Source organism: Brachyhypopomus gauderio, chromosome 7 (genome assembly GCF_052324685.1).
Source record: "Brachyhypopomus gauderio isolate BG-103 chromosome 7, BGAUD_0.2, whole genome shotgun sequence".
Taxonomy (NCBI): Eukaryota; Metazoa; Chordata; class Actinopteri; order Gymnotiformes; family Hypopomidae; genus Brachyhypopomus; species Brachyhypopomus gauderio.
Genome location: NC_135217.1, coordinates 19,936,502 through 19,960,656, shown reverse-complemented (window position 1 = coordinate 19,960,656; position 24,155 = coordinate 19,936,502).

Sequence of the window (24,155 nt, the reverse complement as noted above, 5' to 3'; positions counted from 1 at the left end):
TGTCTGATATATGGCAGTAGGTCTGTGACTGACAGCACACCTGGACAGTTTGGTGTCAGAATGACAAAGTGATTGTTTTAGGTAGCCATCCTTGAAGATCATTTACTTGGCTATGATTTTATTCTTTGTGACAAAGTTGATGGGTTTTTTTCTACAGTTGTGGCAGTTAATTGGTTTTTGTTAACTGGTTCTTGAGGACAGAAGAAAGCCTGTCATGGAAGGCTGGTTCATGCATCAGTTCCCACTGAAGACCTGCTCAACCCAAAGTCAACGAGCTTACCTGACAGCATAAAAGCATCAGCTTCCCAAACCAGGGTGCCGCTCCCAGGACAACAGCCAATCAAAAGCCCCGAATGTAGCATCACACACCAATCAGAAAGAAGGCGCCAAAATCCCCAGCCCCCCTCACACATAATCAAATACGAGGGTTTAATTAGAGGGCGAGGCTTAAGCATGCACGGAAAGCATGTCACGCAGCCTGCGGGCGCCGGGCGGTGGTGACCCACGGTAACGGCAGGACCTGATGGAGAATGGGATGTCACCTGTGCTGCATGTACCCGCTGCTGATCCCCGCACACCTCCACTTTGAGGCTAAATTGAGATGTTGCCAAGCAACTACATGGTGGAGTGTCAAAGGCAGCTATAGCCAGGTTTACATTATGCTGATAACTCGTAAGAGCTCAGCACCACAGAAGCTAAGAGGGCGCCCGCGTTTCCTAAACTCAGTGGCAGGGCTGCCTCAGTGTGGCATATGGGAACTGCGCTCATGGTGATTTCTGTGCTATGCCACTGCTATGTTGTTCAGTGTGTATCCACAGGAGCATGACTGGGCCTTATGGAGCACTGTGGGTACTTCTGGTAAAACAAACAGAACGAAAACATTATCATTTATTCTGAGAATTCAGCTGTCACAATGGCCAGAGTCATTCTGGCCCGGGGAGTGTGGGATTCTGGGATTTTGGCCCCAGTTTGAAATGGTAGCAGTCTTCCGTAGTGGGGGAACTGGATAAAAGAGTGATTGTGAAGGAGAGCTGTGCATTCAGAAAAGGACTTAAGATTCATTTAACACACATTGAGAAGGTAAATGTTGGAGGAAATAGAACAGCTGAAGCAGTAATGTAATGAATAATGTCCTTGTGCAAAGCCTGTGGCAGTACAGAGAAAAGAGCTTTTTTTCAGTTCCAAGGGTGCAATTTTGGATGTCTCCTTTAAACACAATATGCTGATGTTCTTAATACGGTGAGTGATTTTTTTTAGTGTTTTTTCCTGAATGTGATCTTTTGTTTGAGAGTTTGAGAGTACTTCTTTAAATGATGATACTTCTTTAAGTGTCTCATACATACTGAAAATGCACAGATCTGAATAAAATGTTTGTGACCCCTTTCATATTAGTCTATTAATATCTGTTTGTCTTCTTAAAAATCATAATAAATTGAGATGTGGCTGGGGAGTGGCTAGAGGGGGTGTCCAGGAAGTTTATTGCCAGCTTTCCTATATATAATATAGGAAAATAATATATTCATAGTTCATGGATATTTTTGGGATGTGGAGTTTGAATGGCCTGATTCAATAGATCTTGCCACAGCATTTCAATAGGCCTGAGGTCAGGACTCAGATTTGGCCGTTTCAAATGACGAACTTTCTTCTGTTTGAACTACACTGTTGCTGTCTTGCAGCTGTGTTTTGTAGCGTTGCTATATTCCATGACCAAACCTCTTTTGAGTTTCAGCTCGCAGAAAGACACCCTGAAATTCTTCTGTAGGATTTCATAATCAGGATTTCATAATACAACTTGTAATTCATTGTTCCTCAGTGACTGCAAGCTGTTCAGACCCTGAGGCAGCAAAGCAGCAAGACGTGACTACAACCCTCCGCGTGATCCAGAATACACGGTGTGTCGTCATCCTCCCCGGGTTCTCCCACGGCTCCCCGCTACTGCTCTACACTGGCTTTCCACAGCTGCTAGCTTCAGAATTAAACATGCTGAGGCTGAAGGCAAAGGTGGAACCCTGACACACACACACACACACACACACACACACACACACACACACACACACACACACACACACACACACACACTGCTCCATCCTGGACCTTAGGGACCTCGCCAGCCTTCCTGGACCTGTCAGCAGCGCCTTGTCTTGTCTTCCATGGCCATGTGAACGTTCATCTCTTCAAAGAGCTCTTAGATGATCAATAACGTTTGCCTGCTTGGACTTTCGTCCTTTAGTTTTTTTTTCAAAAGCCCTTATTTTTATGTAGATACTTTTTATGCATTTTTCTCCCAATACTGGCAATGAATCTGCTTAGGCTGAAGCCTATCGTTAGCTGCACTAGGGAGAAATTATTTCTCAGTACAAACAACAAAACACTTATGCAAGTCACCCTGGATAAGAGCGTCTGCCAAATCCTAAAAATGTAAATGTCAATGCATTTTACTCTCTCTGCCAAGCTTCACAGTAGGAGTTCGGTTTTGGTGTCGGTATGCAGTCTTTTCATTTCTCTAAACATAACACGTAACAGTTTGTTGGGAGAGAGAACAGTGGTCTCCTCCACGGTTGGGGTTCAGCGTGTCTCTGGCGCCTCCGTTGCGAACGCAGACGTTATCGGTACGCGGGAAGTGCAGATGAGCAACGTCAGCACGGTGCGTTTCCTCAGCCAATCACAGCTCTCCGCCGGCTCCCTGGGCTCCGCTCTGGGTGGGACACCGACTCTTTGAGAGTGCAGTACTGAACATTGCTCAAGTTCTTGAGTAGACTTTGTTAGAGGCCCGAGTCTGTCCTCCTAAAATCCTTTTGTAATTCCTTTTGTAATCTCTTCCAAGCTTGTGCAACGTTTCTTCAGAGGTCTTTTGAAATCTTATTTGAATAGGACATATTGCACTTGAACAGAATTGTACTATGGGGTGCAGGTGCTTTTAATACATTAAAAATTTTGTATTTTTATTTTTTTATCAGAGCATGTAAAACCCTTATGCCTTGATTGAACATGGATTCCAGAGACATCTTTGCAAGAGGTCTTCCCTGAGGTTCGATTAAAATAACTGGTTTGTACAATTTGAGGTATAGACAGTTTGAAATACTGACTTTTGTGAAATGTCTTCATTTAATATGGTTTATGAATTAAAGATGAATTCACTTTTTTAGAAGCAGTTCATGCAAATTTCTACATAACAGTAAGAAATGTGTTCTCATAATTACAAATTTCTAATTTGTCAAACATATAAATGAATAAATTAATGGACAAATGAATGAATGTGATCACACAGTGTATGGTTACACACATTCAAAATATAATAACCTACCTGTCACTTACAACTGACCCTAACCTTAACCCTGACCCTAACCCTAACGAATGAATGAGATCACACACATTTACACACATTTAAAATATAATAACATACCTGTCACGTACAACTGACCTAGTGAATTGCTATAGATCACAATACAACAAGAATTAGGTGGGATGTGAACAGAACTAGTTTGGACTTTAACACTGTAGATACACCCCCAGCTACAGACGCTGCAGGGCTGGTGGCTTTTGGATGTTACCAGCTAAACAGGCACATCTCTTGTAATCAAAGTGCACTGAAATCACTCAGGAAAGCTCCAGCTCCAAACAAGCCAGCTCTGATTTACAGTGTGTTGCGCCATGCTCTGTGATAGTGCTGTACCAAAGCAGTGGTGTCTGTTACAGTGGTGTCTGTTACGGTGGTGTCGGTTACAGAGGCGTAACGGCGCAGTGGTGTCGGTTACGGAGGCGTAACGACGCCGTGTTCCATGTTGTTGCGCAGTGCTGTTGTCACCCGGCGTCACAGTGCTAGGTGTGCATGCAGGGACACAATTACTCTGAACAACATCAGCCACCATTTACTCAATATGTGCCCACTTATTCATTTTCTAGAAATTTAGCTGAAGTGGCCTCTTATTATGTGAAGCACTAGTTGAACCTATTTTCCTTTTCTAAACCCGTCTCTCTGCATTCATTTTAAAGCAATAACCCACCGATGAGCAACACCACTCAACGCCAAACACTCACTCTCACGCTCACGCTCCCTCTTGCACGGTGACCAAAACAGGTGCACCTCACAACAGTAACAACAGGCTTTCACCAGTGCTGGGATTATACTTCAGCATCCATTATTGCATTGCCTTGGCCAGAACAGAATAACAGTGTCTTCAAAGTTTAACTGCTCTTAATCAGTATTCTCTCAGATGCAGGGCAGTGTATAGTTTTGTTTGATTTGATTGATTCGAGCAGTTTATGTTTTTGGTATTATATTTTCTTTTCATTTAAACTACTCCAAACTTGTTTGAAAGCTCTTGAGAAAGGTGGTACTGATTACTGGTTAAGAGACTACACAAAATAACCTCTTTACAGTACTCACATTAATGCAATGCAAAGTGATTAGTGAAGAAAACGTGTCTTGTGGATAATTCTGCTTCAGTAAGGTTTACTAAACTTTCCTGTGCCACCTTCTCCACAAAATTCCAGCAATGCGACAAACCAAAGGATGGCGCAGTTCAGACACCTCACACCTGCTAGTTTAAACTATCGATGAATCTAATTTCCTCAAATCTGCTTCATGTCTGAAGCATTCAGAGACGAAGCTTTTCCACATTACAAAGGTGCGATATCTGTTAAAAAAGGCAGACTGCATACAACGCCCCAGTTAGCCACGCTAACTAAAAATAAAAGAGGAAATAAAGGGAGGTGGGGTTTGGTAGGGTGGAGGGGGTTGATGTGTTTAAAAGGAACTAACAGCTGTGGAGAAATGAATAACTTGTTAGCTCTGTGCATTTTAAGTCATTTTTCCCCCCACCTTCTCACCTACCTCTCATTTGCAAAGGGGACAGGATTGAGGTGCTAATTAACGTTTTTAAGAGTTGAACAAATCTGATGGTGCCGCAGGATTTGGAAGAAAAAAATGATGTTACATCTGTATTCTCAAACACTCAGAAAGGTGTGACTTTCATGTTTAATTAATTAAGCATTCTCTTTAACTGTATCTTGACAAATAAAAGCCAATTAGAAATAGAAGGGAAATGTTTATGACTAATTAATGGTCAATTTCAAGGGAAAAAAGTTTTAGATCCTGGATATTCTTAACTTAGTGCTGCAGTCTCACACCTGTATTTTCACAATGCTAAATGCTTATTAGCAAAGAAATGACTTGTGATCACTCTGTGAATGGAAGGTCTAGGCAGGAATATGTAAAAATATATATTCCCCCACCCCCCCAAAAATAAAACAACACCCTCCAAAAAAGTAGATCTAAATAGAAGAAAAGGCTTAGATCATTCCTCCTGCAGCTGAAAATCTCATGTAAAAATATAATAAACTCATTGTTGAATGCTGAAAATATAACTGCAAATATTGTGCTGAGGACCACTAAAGACAAGCAGCAGATGGGAGTGATCACAGTACCCCAGTGAAGATCTAGAGGGTAGGTTGAAGTACCCCAGTGAAGACCCAGATGGTAGGCTAAAGTACCACAGTGAAGAGCCAGAGGGAGGGCTGAAATACCCCAGTGAAGAGCCAGAGGGAGGGCTGAAATACCCCAGTGAAGAGCCAGAGGGAGGGCTGAAATACCCCAGTGAAGAGCCAGAGGGAGGGCTGAAATACCCCAGTGAAGAGCCAGAGGGAGGGCTGAAATACCCCAGTGAAGAGCCAGAGGGAGGGCTGAAATACCCCAGTGAAGAGCCAGAGGGAGTGCTGAAATACCCCAGTGAAGAGCCAGTCGGACGGCTGAAATACTCCAGTGAAGAGCCAGAGGGAGGGCTGAAATACCCCAGTGACGAGCCAGGGGGAGGGCTGAAATAATCCAGTGAAGAGCCAGAGGGAGTGCTGAAATACCCCAGTGACGAGCCAGGGGGAGGGCTGAAATAATCCAGTGAAGAGCCAGAGGGAGGGCTGAAATACCCCAGTGAAGAGCCAGAGGGAGTGCTGAAATACCCCAGTGACGAGCCAGGGGGAGGGCTGAAATAATCCAGTGAAGAGCCAGAGGGAGGGCTGAAATAATCCAGTGAAGAGCCAGAGGGAGGGCTGAAATAATCCAGTGAAGAGCCAGGGGGAGGGTTGAAATACCCCAGTGACGAGCCAGGGGGAGGGCTGAAATAATCCAGTGAAGAGCCAGGGGGAGGCCTGACACATAACTGACCAACGCCAGCAGCACAAAGGCAGATGACTGGGCCTGTGGCTTGAAGGTGAGATGAGCACACTGCTCTTTCAGAGGAAATGCTGATGATCAGATTAGAAGACCAAGAGATGAGGAACGAGTGTCTAGCCTAGAGCGGCATCCTGTGGGAAGACTGAAGAGGTCAGCAGGAAAAGCCTGCCAATTTGAAGCTATTAGGTTTCATATGGAAATTCTCCTTGGGTCTATGGTCTATGGTCAATTGATGCAATGTTCTAAAGAAGTGAAAGACTTTTATTTTGAAGGATTAAAGGAAATGTTGAGCTTTTGCTTAATACTGTACATCAGCTTAATTATCAGGCTATCTGGGTGTAAAATGGGAACAGGGAAATCTTCTTGAATCCCCGCGTTCCAATAGGAAGGCGGTGAACATGATGGCAGTGTGTTAGGCTAGTGCAAACCCATAACCTTTGGTGCAACTTACTTACATTAAAACAAAAATACATTAGCATGCTGAAACGTCAGAGGCAAAGACCTTCACTGAACTTTGTCCCCATCCATCAGATTCATGAGAACACAGTGGTGAAATTTCGAGCTACTGGTGAATCTAAGTGCACATAGTATAAATAACAGTGACGCTGTTACGAGACACGCTGCACAAAGCCCAAAAGCGTTAAGTGTCACTCTCCCCCATCAGTCTCTTGTCCTGCTGAACTATTAAATGACTCAGCAGTATATTTCATTTGCTAAAACAGACAGCTTCACGATTCAGCAGGAGAGAACTGCTCTCACACACATCACTTCTTGAAGTTCACACATTTGCAGGAATCCAATGCTGAAACTACAAATAACCCTAACATCATCTGGGGCAGGATATGCTCCACAAACACAAGTCTCTCGCCGACCTAGCAGGCTAATTCACAGCATTGAGTCCATAACAAGTTTTTTTTTTTTTTTTTGTACGCGTCTGTGCTCATAAAAATGCTTTTTGTGCCCTGCTACTTCCTACTATTGTGCCCCGTCAAAATGATCATTCTCCCAAGAATAGAGGCAGTTCTCGTGCTTTCAGTCACCTTGTGTGAAAGTGCACGACTTCCAAAAATAATGACGAGCCACGCAGCTTCGTTCTTGCGTCTTCTGTGGCTTAATAATGGCACAGCCCGCCGGTTCTCCTTTTTACATCGCCTTCAGACCGTCTCACTGGCGGCGGGGAGCAGTGTGTGGTAATGAACGCACCTCGTCGGGCAAGGGCCCTGTTTGGTCGGACACGTCACCTCCGTCGCGGCACAATTTCAAAAGCTATATGTGTTTAATTTACGGGAATCTGGCGTCTTAATTGCGCTCAGGGAAGCCTCTCTCGCGCACGCTCGCGTGCGCCCTTGCTGCACGAAATCAGATATTTACAAGTCTCCGTCGCGCCGGCGTCTGCAGGAGCGGCGGCACGCGAGGACAGAGCTGTGTGAATTTTAATTGTGCTTGTAGCCACACACAAACACACACACACACTGCTCTGACACACCGGCATTCCCCGAGGTATAAAAATTTAAAAACGAAGTAAGTGAAAAGGAAAGTTCCCGCAAATGGTGTTGGTGGCACGGGGGGGGGGGGGGGGGGTCGACATGGAAGTGGCAGTACTGAATACGCGCGTGTGTGTGTTGGGGGTGCTCAATTCCCCAAAGATGGTTTATTATTCCATGCTAAAACCAAGAGGAGCAAGGAGTGGTAGTCAGCGAAGCTTTGAAGACATTAAAAAGCTGAACGCACAACAAGGACCAGATGCTCCGCCATGCTTTATTTATGCTCCCATCAGCCATATTCCAGTGTCCACAAAAACACAAGCATGTTTTATACTTCTCTCCCACTCACTGGCTCTCTTTTACTCGTCGGCCATCTTTAACTCATCCAGCGTGGTATATTCTACGAAAACCAGATTGCCAGCTACTGTAGGTGGGTGTGGCCCAATTAGCACAGTGGTCGAGCACTAACCCACTTTGAATGGGTACAGAATTCCTAATTAGAACCTGTAGTTTAGAGAGATGGGGTCAGGCCAGACTAGAATAGATCTATTGTTTGTAGAGTCGCCTCATGTTCAGGAAGGTTCTCTTGCACTTTTGGTTTTGATCAAATGCTTTCGTTCAGATTAAGAGGGGGAAGAATTTATCACCATCAAAGTTGTGATTGACTCAGGAAAGTGTTTGTGAACAGCATCCCACTACACACACACAAACACACACACGCTCACACAGCATCATGCAACACACTACTCCTCCCTACAATAACCTTTCCAGTCTCCTGACCCAAATACCAACACATTCCTCTGTTTGCATTCATACATTTATGCAATAACAGGGCATGCACCTTTTGCCTGCACAGTGTGTACACTCCAGTCCATTGCAGACACACACACACACACACACACACACACACACTGTTTTAACTAAATGACAATGAGACGTCCACAATGCACAAAGCTTCTCCCACAGCTTGGGCAGGTATGGTCCAAGAGGTTGTGGCATGTGGCTGTGGAAGCTATTGCAGCATCACAAGATGCTCAAGACCGTGGGAGAGAGATCCTCAAACAACGCTGTTTAGTTCAATTAAAAGAGGAAATATCTCTTCCTGAATGAGGTATCCATTGAAACAAAGAGTGTTAAATTGATGGTGCCACAATAAAACTATTAGCAGGGGAGTAGACAGATGCTGGTGAGCTGCACCCCTTTCCAGGGATTATTATTTATTTACACTTCTCAATCACAGCATCCCAGATGCCACCCGGACGCCACTATGGAGTGTGTGCTGGGGGAGGGGTTGTGTGTGTGTGTGTGTGTGTGTGTGTGTGTGTGTGTGTGTGTGTGTGTGTGTGTGTTTGCATGCAGTAGAAGCCAGGGCACAGTACAGCACTGCTCTGGGAGTGTGTTGCCCTGATATGGCATAGATTGTGGCACCTGGACAAACAGTATTGGCTTTCAAAATTGCGGCCTCGCATAAGAGACTTATTGGAAATATCCCGAGTACATGTTTGCGCTCAAGAGGATTTTTAATCACCACGGTTTGATAATAGGCCTACTGTACATGTGCACATCTGTCGCCTAGACACAAATTGCTTCATTTAGAAGCACACACAGAACACATCCTGCAGCTTTACACACTGAATATCAACAAAATCAAGTGGCAGCTTGGACCTGGTATGGGTGCATCTATCATTTAGTTTTAGTAAGATTGTGACAAATCGGTTGCATTTTCAGTGATGTCTGTTCCAAGGCTATCTTGTTTTTAGGAGGGGGGCGGTAAATTGTGTTTGCCTCCCTCCACTGGGGTAAAAGAGGAGTGTGTGCTTGGTTTTGTGCTGCGTTTCTTGGCATGCGGCTTGAGGCAGAGCTTGTGGGTGGTGGTCCTCTTCTCCCCCCTGGCCTGAGTGCACTCCAACACTCCTCTCTCTCTCTCTCTCTCTCTCTCTCTCTCTCTCTCTCTCTCTCTCTCTCTCTCTCTCTCTCTCTCTCTCTCTCTCTCTCTCTCTCTCAGTGTGCACCCAGCCTCTTCGGAAAAACATCTTTATTCAGCCTCCTCGCTAATGTCTGCAGCACAGGCATCAACATGCTTTGTGCGAAATGAATTACTGCTAATTAAAAATCAACAGAAATGAGCATGCAACACTCTGTGCTCCATTAATATTTTAACCAGCAGCAGCAGTAATTAAAGCGCCGCTAATTTTTTCCTCTCTCCCTCTCTCTCTCTTTCTCCCTCTCTCTCTCTCTCTCTCCCTCTCTCTCCCCCTTTCTCCCTCTCTCTCCCTCTCTCCCCTCACTCGGCATCCACAAACCAGTCAATAAATTACATCAAAAAAAAGTACAGGTGTGTTTCCCTGTCAGCGCTGTAATATCATGATAAATCGACATCATTCCTCATAGTTAACACTCCTTGAATCGTCGCCGACTCACAACTTGCTGTTATCTTAGTGGCGGTGAATGAGGGGGTGACGAGGGCTCTTGTTTCACTAACACACAGGTGTTGCAGCTCGCCAGTTTCTCAGGTAGTAAATGGATGCTAAGAGCACCATTAATGGAGATAGAAGGATTAGGTGTCTGCATGCTTGTTAAAGAAGCCTCGAGGAGAGAGAGAGAGAGAGAGATGTTTCTCTTAAGAGCCTTTTTCCCTTTCCAGGTGATGCGTGTGATTCTGCTTTTAGACTATGCAGTCCTCAATTCAGTATAATCAGTGGCCATTTCTTAAAAAGAGCAGGAGGCTGTGAATAATATTTAGTTGTGTGTGATGCTTAGTGTGGTTTTACTTCCCATCTTGCATTGCATCAGCATTTTTGATGTAAGGGACATGGGCTTAGAACTGGATTATGGAGATGCGTTACCTGTGTCAAACGTAAATATCAGAGCAGAGCAGGTTTCATCATGCTGAAAAATGTAGAAATCATCATCATCAAAAAAATAAAAAATAATCAAAAATTGTTTGTCGTTTTTCCACAGGTCCACACTAACTTCTAAAATAGGATCATTGTGGGTGCTTCATTGCCTCCAAAAGGAGCAATACAGAATTCTTAATGGGGATTGTTAACAGAGGGTGGGGGGTCATTACTGAATTAATGATCACATGACTTTGGGGATTTGGGTTAAAAAATACATGAAATGTATGGCTGCACAAATCTCTAGAAACACACGAGTGCAGAGAAAAAGAAAGAAAAAAATTATGAAAGTAAGAAAATTAATGATGCCCATTTCTTGAGATCTTGTCTGTGACCTAGTGTTCGCGGGGCAACGGCGTGATGTCACAGAACTGACGTTCAGAAAAGAGTCCGACTCACGGTGCTGGTCTGGTTCTTCTAAGAGAATTAAACCCTGTGTGTCAGTGTTTAATCACTTGTTGATCATGTATTGCTACTAACGTAAAACTCCACACCACCCTATCATGTTTTCGATAGTATCACAGAAATATCATATTTTATATTATACATACATATTTATTTCTTGTTTTGTTTGTTTGTTTGTTCCTTGTTTCTGCAGAAGGACAAAAGAGTTGATCTGATTTTTGAGGTTGTAATTTATTACTTATTTTTTCGATCATGCCCACACACCACACTACACCATATGTCGTTTATGAATACAGCAATAATTTTATATGAAATTAAAGGGAATTACAAAAAGCTGTACTCATTGAGCTTGGAGAATAAAGGCCTGTATATGAAATAATGTGCCATATATGAGATATTATAATGAACTTATTGCAGTCTGAAGCACAGACTGAAAACATTCATCCGACTAAATTGAGTTTTGCGGAAAAAGTTCAGAGACCACAATGCCAGAACAGACAAAAACTCACAGTCTACAGCAGTCTACAGCAGTCTACAACAGGTCTCCCAGAATAACCCGAGCCATGATACTGCTCTTTAACACAGCAGCACTGACTCATCACAGGAGATGTAACATGGATATAAATGTTAGTTTCAGTTGTGTTCTTTATTTGAACAGCCTGTGATTCTGTGAATGGGAGTGTTGTATTTGGTCTGGCTGTATTTTATCTCCATGTTTGACCACTGCATGCATCACCTCTATGGAATTCATTCATCTAATTGTTCATTCGTCTTTATCACTCATCCTTACTCTGCTTGCTGCTTTTTGCATAAAAACGTCTGCAAGTATATAAACCAGAGCATAAACCTTCTCATCCTGTGTGCATATGTATCTGTGTGTATATATCACTGGGTGTGTGTATATATCACTGGGTGTGTGTCACTAGACTGCTATTTCTGTTACAGTGTTGTCCCCATGCTGTGTGTACGTGTAGATGTGTATGTGTGCATCTGTGTGAGTATCTGTTTGTGTTACTAGAGAGCTATTTCTGCTCCAGTGCTGTCCTAATGCTGTGTGTATGTGTATCCGTGTGTGTGTGTGTGTGCGTGTGTGTGTGTGTGTGTGGTTGTGTGTGTGAGTGTGTGTGTGTGCTTGTGTGTGTGCTTGTGTGCGTGTGTGTCACTGGACTGTTGTTTCTGCTCCTCAGCTCCAGTGCTGTCCCCATGCTGTGTGTGCATGAGTATCTGTGTGTGTGTGTGTGTGTGTGTGTGTGTGTGTGTGTGTGTGTGTGTGTGTGTGTGTGTGTGTGTGTGTGTGTGTGTGTGTGTGTGTGTGTGTGCGTGTGTGTCACTGAACTGTTGTTTCTGCTCCAGTGCTGTCCCCATGCTGTGTGTGTGTGTGTGTGTGTGTGTGTGTGTGTGTGTGTGTGTGTGTGTGTGTGTGTGTGTGTGTGTGCGCGCTCATGTGTGCGTGTGTGTGTGTGTTACTGGACTGCTGTTTCTGCTCCAGTGCTGTCCTCATGCTATGTGTGCATGAGTATCTGAGTGTGTGTGTGTGTGTGTGTGTGTGTGTGTGTGTGTGTGTGTGTGTGTGTGTGTGTGTGTGTGTGTGTGTGTGTGTGTGTGTGTGTGTGTTACTGGACTGCTGTTTCTGCTCCAATGCTGTCCCCATGCTGTGGGAATTTAAACAGCAACACAGTTTTATTCCTCACAGTCCTTTCGTAAATCCACAGCACAGATTCCTGCATTTAGATCACACAGAAACACCGTTTCTCACATATGAGGGTTTTTTAGGCTGTTTGGATAATGATATCCTTTTGTATTCATTCAAATTAATGTCATTTCTCAGTGTTGTGCAACACCTACAGGCACATACCCAAAGTAGCAGTGCTAGCAACGTAGCAGTTCTGTAGAGTAGGTACTGCCAGAGAGCAGAGGTGCTTGCTTGAGAACTCTAAAGACCCCAGGGCTCCAGGGCCGCAGGGTTCCAGGGCTGCAAGCCCCCAGGGCCCCAGGGCTCCATGGCTACAAGGCTCCAGTGCCCAGGCCTCCAGGGCCCCAGGACTCCAGGGCTCCAGGGCCCCGTGCTCCAGGGTTCCAGGGCTGCAAGGCCCCAGGGCCCCAGGACTCCAGGGCTCCAGGGCCCCATGCTCCAGGGTTCCAGGGCTGCAAGGCCCCAGGGCCCCAGGGCTCTAGGGCTCCAGGGCTTCATGGCTGCAAGGCTCCAGTGCCCCAGGTCTCCAGGGCCCCAGGTCTCCAGGATCCCAGGACTCCAGGACTCCCGTGCTCCAGGGTTCCAAAGCTGCAAGGCTCCAGGGCCCCAGGGCCCCAGGGCTATCCTGTGTCCCAGCTGGGATGCGTGGTCACCTCCACACTCCAACATGGACTGCTGAGATCAAACCAGCTGTGACTGGACGTCTAAACACTACTGCGACCACAAGCGAATCACATGAAGAAATGTATTCACAGTACAGTGTTGGCTACAGGGCTAGAGTTTCGGGCAAGAAAACCTCATTTTTCAACCAAACATCAGTTATTAGATTATTTCATTTCTCAAAATAAATACGGTACACATGGTAGCCTAACATGGCAGAGTCTCGTGAACAAACCTCTAGGGCCTGGAGTCTCAGGGACATGTTGTCTCTCACTGAGCACCATTACAAAACCAAACACTGCATGCGGTGCCAATCTTTGCAGATTCGTACAGCACAAGCTAAACTGAATGGCTTATTAGAGAGTGTACAACCCTGCTAACAGGAAGCTGAACAAACCCACACTTAAAAATGTCTTACTGCAATTTGGCACTGATGTTCAATATCGTAATATTTAAAGACACCTTCTTGTTAATTAAGGCATCATGTACAATTAGTGAAGGATCCTCACAGGTCAGGTGTTAGCAAACCTTTGCCGCGTATTCCCCACGTAATGCGGGTGTTGACGGCAACGCAGTGATGGTGTGTGTAGTGCAGCCACTCTGCAAAAATGCATGCACATGATGTTCATCACTCTAATTGTCTGGACATTTCACATGGTGTTCATTTTTAGGGCTTTAAGATCTCTCAGAGGGGCCTGTTTTTGCGCTCCAAGTGTGAGACTCTTGGATATTAGCTGTTGTGGTAGTATTTGGAGCTCAGATGGGCCTCATTAAAAGTGATATGACCAACTCAGCAGAATTAATGCCATAGACCAACTGTGAGCACCAGTTAATTAAACTATGTGGAGATTTTACAGTGCTGAGAACAAGATGCTCAAATGTATGGCAAATAGGCTGGAATGCTGAGATACATAATATACACTTGAGCAAAACCCAAAAGGCTGTCATTTTCAAAAGCACCAGCTATCATAAATGAAAAGTAGATGTGGCACTAAAACATTGCACAACTTGCCTAATGCATTATTACAAGAATGCCTACATGTCGTCGTGTTAATCCTCGGCGTTAACGTTGAGAGTGTACAGGAGGACGATGGTGTTTGTGTGAGACATCTGTCCGTCAGCGGCGCTGTGCAGACACCGTCAGGCAGTGCTGCCTTGTTGTGTCGTGCTGAGATCTGTGCCCTTGCTCCCAGCACAATGAAATTACATGTTTGTGATGTTCATCTTGCAGAGACGTATTCAAGGCCCATTTATTTGGAATTGCTTTTAGTGTAATCCAATAAAGGCATTTTTTCATTTATTTCCATGGTGAAATTTTCTGCTGGGGCGATGTGGGCCGGCGTTTCCTTCATTAGCAGTAATAATAACAGTAATAGCAATAACCGCATTAAATGCAATTATTACAGTGGCCCTCATCATCATCAACATCAATAATGTCAGGGAGTACAGCGTACTGGGCATTACTCATTTTTAGAGCCGATTGAATCAGCTGTACATTGTTTTTTTTTGTTTGTTTGTTTGTTTGTTTTTTTCAAATAGTCTGAATCGGTTAAGAATAAGAGTTCTTTGAATGAACAGATGGAATTGGTTGTAGTTTCGCATAACAATGTAAGACGTTTCACATGGTCTTTCTTTGTTATTAGGGTTTCTATCAGAGGTAACAGTGCTAGTACTGTCCTACTGCCCATTTATTATGTTTTGGCCATTTGCTTTTTAACCACAATCTTTGTCCCTGTGGTTTGAGTAGGGGTTGGATGTTTGGAAGAAGTGGGGGAGGAGAGTTGATGGTCTAGTGCTGTGGAAAAGAGAGGGCCAGAGACCAGAGTCGGATCACCAGAGCAGGCCGCCTGCTGGGCACGGCCCCCTGGACCTACCACCATGCCAACTGGCTATCTCACCAGAGTCCCCGGGGCCTCGAGAAACTCGGCTCGGCCGTGATCACCGGTGCAGAGTCTCGGCCTCCCCGCGCTCGTGAGAAGAATAAATAAATAAATAAATATTTGGCCCTTCTCGGGCGCTCCTAAACCAGCTTAAATTGGATCATTTCGTCGTGCCGCTCTGCCTCGCCAAAATGCCAAGAGAGTGTGGGTCTTGGCAAGGCCCGCCTCCAGCGATTCTGCCCCCCACCCCCCCCCCCCACCTCCACACCTCCCTCAACTTCTCCTCCACCCCTTCCTGCGCTATCTGCTGACACAGAGTGCAGTCCCCCGGGGCCCCACCACTCTCCACGGCCAGACTCCTGCTGGGAAGAGCTACAGAGGGATGGAGAGAGCTGGATAGAGCCCAGTGTGTGGTTGGCCTTTCCAACCTGGGTCTATCGTATATGCCTTATGAGTCCATTCACTGTGCCATTAAATATAAATATGCTAAAATATGCACAATACACCATGATACACCATGATACACCTTGTTAAGTGGTGAGACTAAAGTGCGCAGAGTTCAGTTACAATTTGCAAAAGTTTCATTATGTGAGAAAAGTACATCTGACGGTATGTTTATCATCTTTATAATGGTACATTAAATAATTATTTTAAATTATTCATGAGATATTGCATTGTTATCTTAATTTGTTATTTATATTTAGCATCATGGTATTCAGAAGTGCCACACAGCATCATTCCTTTTCCCGACGATTGCATAGTTTAAAACATACCACTTTCTTTGGGGAACAAAGAAAAAATAATTTTGGAGAATCAAAGTAGACAGAAGATTGGATTAATAAAGATCTATTAGCAGTGCGCTTTGGGCAGTACATGTCTGTTTTTTGGAATGAACATTAGATCATCTGTACACATATAGATCCAGACTGTTAGTTGATCTCCTAGATAAATACATTGCAGCCTGCACTGATGTGTCAAAGCTGTGTTTGGGGAGGGGCCAAGTAGAAGTTCAGCAACCAATCAATTTTTAGAAAACTGGATTGACTGTTCACATAGTATGTGAGATTTCATTATGAAGTGTGTTCCCGTTGTGAGGTGCCCATGAGGAGAAGGGTTAGTCAAACTTGCAGGATTTTTATTGCTTGGCTTACGCATTCCATTTTAGAAATACTCAGAAGAGACTCTAAAAAACAAGTATGTTTTTTTTCAGATTTTCCCTTGTCATCATTAACTTTGCTTTTCATCATTAAATTCCATTTAATTTTTTCGTAACTCTTCTTACTTTATTGTCTTTCTTCTATCTGTAATGATCTCATTCGATTCTTCTTGATTTAGTCCATTAAGGCACCATCTCTTTTATAACCCTCCAAACTTTGGGAATCAGTCATGTTGTTTTCGCGGGGTTCAGTTCTCAAGTGGGGTTTTCCTGTAATCGCTGATTTCTGGAGCCGAATTTGTCGTTGCATCTTTTCATCTGTTTGCTGAGTTCCCGCTGAGAGGAACAATGTTGGAGGCACTTTGGTGAGGTTTTTTTTTTTACTGACGCTCACCCTTCGTCCATGTTTTGGTTTCCACAAGCTGGAAACACATTTCACATTTCTCTCCCCCCCTTGTGAAACGCATCACAGTCACTGATTCTACTGTTCTCGAATTTCCACCGCCGCTATGAGGCTCAGCCATGCGTCGCTCTTCGCACTTAGCTGTGCAGAAGTTCCGAGCGCCGGTTTGTTTGTAAAACAAGGCAATTTAAACAAGCAGCTGGCGTCAGAGATCAGGCTTTCGCATGCACGCGCACACTCCTCTTCCTCCCTGACGCGGCGAGGATCGATGTCTAGACGTACATCTGTTGGTGTGCGGCCCTGCACTTCATGGAACGCTGCATCGAGAGAGGCGGTGAGTGTCTGCCTGCTCTGTTAACACAGACTCATTTAAGAAGACTGAGATCTTGCAGAGGGGTGACGGATGACAAAACCAACAATCTGTTTATAGTAACGCTCGGTCAAACCCTAGCCTGCAAATACTCAAACTTGTATTGATATTTAGGCACATGATAAATAAAAAATGAAAATTAGTTGAAATCAGTGGCTGTGCCTAGACCAATTGTGCCTGCCTTGTTTGACATTTAAAGTGATTTTATATGTAGACAGTACCAATAAACACCAATAAAGCTGAACACCCATTCATGAGTTCATAAGGTCACGATGTCAGTATACTGCTGGAGGCTTCACCTGGGTATTTGCAGTCCAGGCTCAATCCAGAGTCCATATAACGCTTTACCCATGCAATATGAGCAACGCCTGCAGAAAATCACATTTGGAACAAGTGTCACAGAGAAATAGGGCGGTCAGTGAACTTCAGAAAACTTTGTAACTTTGCACAGAATTGTGGGATATGAGCAAGAAAGATGGCTGGAACCGGCACCTGAACGTGGAATGCTGTGCTGGCAGAGGTGAAGCTGAGGACGAGGGCGAGCTGATGTCAGCTTTCCCTTCTATACAAAAGCACTGGCACCGCCTTCCAAATGTGGGCGTGGTCTTGCCCTGATGGACACCGACGAGGAAATTAAACACTTTGAATTGTGTTTGAGTTGGGAATGTCGTTCGACTGTATGCAAATGTGTTTTTCCAGTATGATTTTGTTTTCCAAGCTTCTCAATATGCACTGAATATTTTGGAGTTACAGCTTAAGGTGGTGGAGTGGGTGGAGGTGAGTGGGTGGGGTTGAGGAGGGGCATGGCCCCCCAATAAGACTCTAATGGCCTCTAATGTCTCTGAATTACTCATCATTGAAAATGTCTTTTTCTGTGATTATTAATATGTCAGGAAATTTGACTCATCTTCTTTACATTTCCTGAAATGACTCCACATTGCATTTATGGTTCTGTTTTTAATCTGATGTTTGGAGCAGTGCACAGGGACACATGTTCTGCACTTTGAATCAGAATTCCAATACATTTTATGCACGTTAATGCTAATAAACACTGACAACACTTTTCTACTAGTGCTACATGTTGACCCTAATATGTTGTAGCTTGCATGTCACTGTAACATTCATTTGAAAAAAAATATTGTAGTTTAAATGTCATTGCAAGTCATTTTGTTAAAATGTTAGCCTAAGAAGTAGAGAGACTGAAAGAGAGTGTGTAGAAGATGGATGAAGTGTGTTAAAATGGGATTTTAAACCAATGGAGCACCTCAAATACATTGTCGGGGTGACATTGCTTTGGGTGATAAAAAATAAGTTATTATCGCTATTTTTCTGGAAACAACAACAACAACAAATGAGCGTTTTCTATTTTGCAAAAGTGCTGCTGCAGTGAGTACAGCGCCAGTGAAGCCTTAGCGTACCCACACGTGGCCTGGCTTCACCACCGTCCCCTCCACCCTCCGCACGCTCCCGTGAAGCTCGCGATGACGGAGGGACCCGCATTCACACGCGACACGCCCAAATAATGCAAACACAATGCGCGTCTGAACTAGGCGGAAGGAGCTGCTTCTAAGCTGCTTCCGCTTTAAACTTCTTTCCGTGGACTTTCTTAGGAGGTCATGCAGATGAGTGTCGAGCACCCACCATCGCCTGGTCCGAATCCGACGGCTCTATCGAGCGCAGGGGCGCAGCTATTGTTTGAGATTGATCAGCCCTTGGCACTTCGCTGCCCGATACTTGCCCAGAAATCTGCGTCCCCAATTCCCGAGGCTTTGTATGGCCTTCTCTGATTCATCAGCCTCTCCCCCGGAAAAAAAAAGCAAGTTCCCCTCGCCCGCATCTCCTGCACAGACCCACGGATTTCTCCCCGGACTCAACTTGCAACCGAATTTCTTTACTTTAGATTGACCCCACTGATCCCGCTTTGTGCCGGAGTTAAGATCGGAGAGGGAGGGGCACTGCCAAGAGGCAGGGTGAACCGCGAGGAGAAGCCTTCCTCTGGGCCGCCCGTGGCTGGAGCATCCTCTCCCTGGGTCCACGCGAGTCTATATGACTTACTGAGTTTGGGGCCCTGCTCTGCCAATCCCACTTAGAGTGCATTTTTCTGATAAACAAAAGCACATTCGAGCCCGAGCTCCTCATTTCACACTATGTGCTTTGGCTCACAGCGGCGCTTTCCTGGAGCCCTTGGCCTGTGGTCCATAGAATGCCTCCAGTTGGCTTTCCTTAAAAAAAAAAAAAAAAAGGCGGGAAAAAAGCAGCCACATGTGGAGGATTAGACTCCATCTTTCATCCTCAACACTGTCTGCCGGCTCTCTTCTGCCCGAGCCTGTCGCCTCACTCTTCCCAATGGAGTCAAATCGTGGACACACTCGCACGCGCAAACATACACACACGCAGACACACACACACCTCCACTCTTGAGCAAACTTATCTCATCCCCAGCTCATCTGCACGCACCTCACTAAGAACTTCGGCTGGATTGTGGAGGCTGAGGGCTTGGTTTGGGGTGGGGGGGGGGGGGGGGGGGTATCTTGGGCCCGGGAGGCCGGTGGTGGAGAGTGAGACCAGCCCCACATGTGTGGAACTCCCTGCCAAACCGACCCATCCAAATCCTCAGCCTAATTCTGCTGAAAGGGTTTGGATGATGGTCGTCAACTTTTCTGAGCACTTCATTTGCATCCTCAGTAGGTACAACTGCTTCAGTGTGAAGGCCATTTATCAGGCCTGTTCCGTTTGTACGTTCGCTTTCTGTTTTGTTCAGGCGTCATTTCAGAACTATTCATAGGAAGCTGCACCACTCTGCAGTTAATCTTCAGTGTGCATATGGTACTGGTGACAAGACAACCCTTGTTCTTAGAATATTCCATTTCCATAACGCATGTTTTGATTGTGCTTAACCCGTTGCGTGAGAGAAGCGTGCCAGATGGAAAGATAGACACATCTTTGGCCTTTAATACTCCTGCTATTAAAAATGCTGCTCCTCTGATCAGACGATCCCGTGCCCTGAACCACCTTTCTCTCTCTGTTTAAAGGCGGATATCAGAGCGGTTATTAGCAGAGGATGTGAAATGGTAGCCGGAACACAGGGCGCCCCCCGGGGCGGGAGCTGTCCTAGGAACAGGTGTACCACCCACTCACAACAGTTGCACGCTACCCACAGTGCCCCAGTGGGAGTAGCTGGGTGAATGAGAAGACCGAAGACGATACCTCGCGCTAACGATTCCGCTGCTTGCGTCAGGGAGCTGGTGCTTCTTGGGCACGCAGCCTAGGGTGGGTGTGTGGGAGGGAGGGAGGGAGGGAGGGAGGGAGGAAGGGCTAGTGAATTGGGAGAGCATCCAGAAGGTCAATATTTACAGGAAATCAGCACATAAGCCAGCACCTGCCTGGTTTTACTCACAAACCCTCAGCTCACGAAAGTGGATGATAAAGTATCTGAGGTAATGTAGCAGGTCTGGACTTTGTAGAATAGATGCCTTTGCAATACGTAGCTGCAGATCGGAGAGCGGTGTGGTTCTAATACTTCCGTGTTCTTTATTTAGACCGTGACAGTGTGGTTGTATTGTTGCCAAAATAATAGAATGGCAGAAATCAAGCTGAGGTGAACACCGGGTGCTGTTAGATTAAACCCTTTCATTCCACTGTGATGTCACGCAGTTCATTAATCTGGATGAACTATGAACTGAGCGTGACAGCTTGACTTTGGAGAAACACTGCCAGAGTGATGAAGCGAGATTAAAACGTGAGCTAAGCGTTGTGGGTGTAGGGACTAAGTGGAATGAACTGTGTTGACACATGAACTGAGCAGTTGCCCGGGACTTTACACCGAAATTCATGTGTCAATATAGTCAGTCATTTCGGGTGATCTCTTCTTCACCTCTTCTTGGTTTTTTTGTCTTTCCCAGAATAAGAGCTGATTATTTCTCCAGCATTCACCACGTTTTCTTTTCCTATTTAAATCTATTAAATCATATCATTATTTCTGATAGCATATACTTAGTAATAACTAAAAACTTAATATTTACTAGTTTACGGATATTTTCTGCACACATTTTAACGTATTCTAACTAAAAAAAATTTTTTAACTTTTTTGTTTTTTTAAAAAGGTACCATTAGGATATGACCAGTTTAACTGTTTGTGGCAAATGTGTTATATTTTAGAATGCTACAGTGGTTGCTATGATGTTGTATGGTGTGTGTCTAAATGTTTATGTGTATTAGAAAGAGGCAGCTCATCATGGTAAAGTGCTCTGTGTTTGTGTGTGTGTGTGTGTGAGAGAGAGAGAGAGAGAGAGAGAGAGAGAGAGAGAGAGAGAGAGAGAGAGTGGAATATGGACAATGATTGCCCTTTTTAATAGTAGCTCTGTGTTTATTTTCCTCTCTTATCCTCGTGTCTTCTTTTGCAGTGCCAATCAGAGCAGGATTTGAATACTTCTTCAAACTATTGGGATCCTGTGTTGGCTTCACCCAGAGGCTAAAAATGAATTCCTCTGCCTCCACTGCCTCTTTCTCCAGTCCATCAGAATTGAGGTGCAGTCATCTCTCTTCCTCTCTCCACCTCCGCTCCTCTCAAAGAGTGGAACGAGGGGGAACCAGCCCTCAGGGGATCCTGCTTTTACTGTTCCATCCGCTTTTTAATCCTCTGATATATTGAAATGTGAATGCTACGGCAGGAATAAAGGCAAAGCGTTTGTTTGGCATTCTAATATTAGCCTCTCGGCATCCATAGTGCAAGTGTGCGCCTTGAACTGCAGCCGTCCTGTAGTGATCAAGAGAAGTGGACTATCCAGTTGGCTGGATAAGGGAGGATGGAGCAGATTAGGACGGCACCATCTTGAAGTGGAAGCACTTTACTGATTATTGGTAAAGGCGCTCTGGAGGTGCCGTTTACACACATTCCTTCAGAGTTGTAGACTTTTGTTATATAATCCTGATCATGGTACAGATGGAATGATCACACAGATATGAAAATGAACCTTTGGCTTCAGGATTTGTTTCCTTTACTCAGGTTACACTCCAGCAGAACCAAGTACTACTTTATAAAAATGCTAAATAAATGAGAAGCTGATTTCTAATAAGTATCAGTTTGAGTTTTCCCACAACAGATGATAACAGACTGGTCCCATCAGTACATCAGTGAGCAGACTGATCCCATCAGTACACACTGACTAGAATAGATTGGCCCATCACACTATTGGCTTTTTGGAAATTAAATTTTACTACACTCTTATTATTTGCTTCAATAACATGGCAAAAACGTGTTCGTCAGGAATTTGTAGATATAAGATTTACACCTTTGTCTATTCATTTGTTTCTTGAACCACTAATTTCAATTCCAATTCCCTGTAGACTAACTTTAAGAAAGGTGACAATTTATTTGGAAGAATACTTAATTGAACATGTCACACATAGGCCCAAACTGTACATTTGGGCAGAGCAAACTAGAGTAATTGATTTGGGCTTCTGTGGGTCTCATAATTCTAGATTTTCTGAACACTGTTTAAATGTAATGTTGTAGCTAATCTATGATTACAACTTATCACTAACTCAATAGACCAAATGTATTCAAATCCTTGTTGGCATCACTATACAGACATATCTCTATCTAATCCCAGCTGTGTGTGAGTCCGATTCACTTTTCCTTATTACTTCTCCAATGTAAACAAGAGCAGCAATATCCCAACAGATAATGGAATCTTCCGAATTCTGCGGTTAGTGTAATCATTAGAATATTAATCACAGATTACATGCCCTAATATGAAATGAATTTTGATTTCAAGAAGACAAAATACAATAGCTCCCCATGGCCTTTATTTCAAGAAACCTCCTGGCAAGCCTGTAATCAGCGACATGTCTTAGAATGAAAGACAGAGAGGAAAGGATAGAACTGTAATCCCTACCCATGTACTTTAGAAACCACCTTCTCCCTAAAATGTGTGACTAATGTACACAAATCTCTGGTTTTAAAGGCTGTCAGTCGAGATGGCTGGAGTTGTTGTTCCGAGGTTCTTCGCTCCAGCGTAATAAACCACCGTGTTTGTTCGCTCCGTTTGCCTTCTCCCTCCCCTCTTCTCCCGGTCCCTCTTTCTTGTTGTTTCTCCTCCGAGCAAACGTACCTTGAGGTCTTGTGTAGGGTTTCCCTTTTCAAGCGGGGCCCGCGCGCCTCGTGCTGCCGTAATGACATTAAACAGGAGCACTTAAAGGGTTTTCGGCGAGAGTCGCATTGTCTGCCGTGAAGGCTTCCAGAACGGCTCGTTTATTGTGTGGTGGATTTAATGCCAGTGTGTGTTACCTGATAACATTAAAGCGGGCAAAGCAAAAGCCACCGTATTCCCACGCTGCCAAAGCCCCCAGAATATTGACCACCGACAGGACTGCAGCTGAGCCCGGGCATGTATATTCATGGACTCGGAACCGGATGATTACCGCCATTACAGAATTATATCCGGAGAGGTGCAATTCATTAGCCTTCATTTCTCTATCTAGCTCGTGGATGCACGGCTACCTTGCTGGTGCTGCGCTAGATAAATGTTGTTGATTCTCTTCTCCAGATGGGAAGAGCGCGAGAGGCAAGCAGCGCCTCACCTCATCCCACCCCCACCCACGTTGTTCAGTTCGCAGTCGAGACCTCCATGTGATCTTTATGATCATGCGATCTAATAAAAGGGGAGATGAACAATCAGACATTAGTGAAGTATTGTCTCTTCAGGAGTTTAACTGAATGAGTCTTTGTTCGCCGCGACGCTCTCGCGCTCGTTCACGTTGCCTCGGCCCGATTTGAATTTGTTCAGGTGTGATTTGAGCTTTCTGGCAGTCTTGGTGGTGTGACAGTTGAATACACTTTTGGGAAATGAGTTAAATTAAACCTATAAAACGAAGTTTACTTCCAGTTGAATTGATAATTCAGTAAAGGGGGAGGGGGTTAGTCATTTGCAGTGGTGTCTTTGAGGTAGAAATAATGACAGTGTTTCGGCGACGTTTGATCATCCCTCGCAAATCCAAATGCCAAATTTATTCTGCAGGTGTTACACGTGGAAT